We start from the raw sequence: 2,709 nt of genomic DNA, 5'->3' as shown, positions 1-2,709 counted from the left end.
TAAGATTAAGCATAGGATTAAAGCCCATGGGAATAACATAGCTAATTTTCTTTTAAGAACGGTAAGTAAATATCACCTATCAGACTTCAATAATATACTAACTTATTTCGAGGTATACATTCAGTATTTTGTTCTATCATTGGGTATGGGTACTGGGTGGTGGGGTGTGGAAAAAAATAAAGTATTGGCATACATGGTTGTTTTGTTGTGGTACTTAGTATTACATTACTAGCCCAGATTTTTTGTTAATCTCACAGTTAGACACATGTGAACTTTTTTGTTTCATCAGCATGATTCTGATTCTTTAACCAATATGCCTTAAGTGATTAGAGCTGGTCGATGAATATATAAGATACATTATAACCAATATGTTTTGTAGGGATGTACATTGCAAATTATTGAAGGAGAAATTTGGGATTATAATCTTTCCATCTTTATATTATTTTGTGACTTTACAAGATTTTTAACATGTATTAGGCGGAAGGCGTTGGCATTTGGCAATGACACTAAATTCATCGCTGGAATCTAAGTTACAAAGTGCAGCACCCCTTGGGGAGGTTAGTTAAGTTAATTTATAGTAAGTGCATTCATCGTTGTAGTTTAACGGGTCAAAATATGTGATTTTTATCATAACTCAAAATGAACTCGCTAAGGATAACTTGCCCTCAACGAATCTTTTTTCTTTTAGTTTCTTATAATTCTTTTACAAGTAAATCAAGTATTATATGCTATTTTAGAAAAAAAAATGTATTGTCTGTCAGGGTTGATTAAAGCATGGTTTAGAGAGTTGCCATGTGGGGTGCTTGACTGCTGCAATAATCGGTTCAAGAAAATGCTATCATTTCGGCTTTATCGGAGTATGCTTCTAATGGTCCCATGTAGTATGTTAATTCAGATCCTTTGGTCTCTGTAGAGAATCCTGCTGGTGAAGTCGACACGGATGCTAAACCGTTTAAAAGGTTAATTTTCAGTTCATGTTAGTAATTTTTAGCACTTTAGAATTAAGAATACCGTTAAGCTTATTTGATTTGTGGTGCGAATTCTTGTAGGCACTCTGCACAACGGTCACGAGTACCGGAGTACGTAAACTTCAGTATATAGCAGAACTGGAAAGAACTGCTGAGAATTATCAGGTAAAAACTAAAATACAGTAGAAGCAGTTGAGTAATACTTATGGCAATGTAACACTTGCTTAAACTATTTGTTTTTATTTTCTTGTGACAATGAAAATTCTGACTGGTTTAAGATGCGTTTATATTAATCTAATAAAGTGTGCGGCTGCTGATGCAGAATATTGTGTCAAAATTGGTTGTTAGAGTTAAATCATTAGGTGAGCTGCGTGTTTATATGTCAATAGAAAACAAGCAACTTAAACAGCAGTTATGGTAGGCTGCAGCAGGAAAAGTTTGTCAAAGAACGTAAGTTTTTCCCATTTATTTTACTATTTGAAACTTTCTGATTATCATTTATGTTAGGGTGCTTAACGGGTTGTGCTCGTGGGTTGGCAGGTTCAATCCGAACCTGAAAATCGTGTCATACATATGAACCCGAACACGACCCGTTCAACCCGATTTTTTTTTTTTGTAAATTAATATATTAAAAACAAAATTTACTACAAAAAAACACAAATACATATAATACAATCACATTTAAATTATAAAATCTTATCTCAATTTCTATTTTTAAGTTATGATTATGGCAAAAAATACGCACCCATTTTAATTTATGTCATAAAACATATTGCAAAACATATAATTTAATATAAATGGATTAAACAAGTTAATCCGGCAACCCGATCAGGTTGACCCGAACCTGACCCGTTTAGTTAAAGGGGTTCGTGGGTTCAACTTGAAACTGACCCGAGCCCGTTTAGACTAAACCCAAACCACGAGTTTCGTGTTCGGTTCGTGTCGTGTTTTCGGGTCGTGTCAGAAATTCACACCATATGATCAAACCTATTATATTATCTGATATAAAAGATTATGACGTACATATATACAGACCAGTACCAGCTTATGAGAAATGAAGTTAAGGGGTTGAAACGTAATTTAGCGTATTCACGCAATGGCAACAAGGTAAGAATGAATTTTAGGTCGAATTCTAGCGGCGATGCGTAGAAATTGAATGTAGAGCCGAATTGGCGTATGATTGACATGGGGAAGCTTCATATTAACTAAAAAATTTTGGCATCAAGGTAAAGATGATGATGATGATTTTCTGCAGATTGCATACATTTTAGGTAGCATTAGACACTCTTTTTAAAAAAACATCCCAATGGATATTGTGTTTATGATATCCCATTTGTTAAAAAAAGGGGACAAAGCTATGTAGCAATCTATGTTTAAGAAAAAAAGAACTGTTATTAACTGATTTAACTCCAAGGTTAGAAAAGCCTTGCATGATCAAGGGACCGGTTCCATATGTACATTTATACCTATACGAGAAAAAAATGATGATTTTCAAGTCAGGGACGTAATGGTAATTAAGGCCTTCATATGCCACCTACATGTCCTATGATTTAACTTAATTAATTTGGTGACGTTTCATCCAAAATATATTATTTTCTATTTTATGATGCATAGTTAGAGATGTCGAGTGTTAAATAGTACAACCTTTTGTAGGTGTTTGCTTCTTTTGCTTCTTTGTTACTCGTGTAGCCTTCCTTCATCTTCTTCTAGCTTATTAGATAGTACGGATCAAAACGGGTTG

The 2,709-nt window shown here is 34.1% G+C and overlaps 1 pseudogene; it reads left to right on the top strand.

Moving 5' to 3' along the window:
- The first annotated feature begins 639 nt into the window (after positions 1 to 639).
- On the top strand, positions 640 to 2,419 carry LOC110918756 (annotated as a pseudogene).
- Positions 2,420 to 2,709: the final 290 nt, after the last annotated feature.

Source organism: Helianthus annuus, chromosome 4 (genome assembly GCF_002127325.2).
Source record: "Helianthus annuus cultivar XRQ/B chromosome 4, HanXRQr2.0-SUNRISE, whole genome shotgun sequence".
Classification (NCBI taxonomy): Eukaryota; Viridiplantae; Streptophyta; class Magnoliopsida; order Asterales; family Asteraceae; genus Helianthus; species Helianthus annuus.
This window is presented reverse-complemented; position numbering and strand designations above follow the sequence as displayed.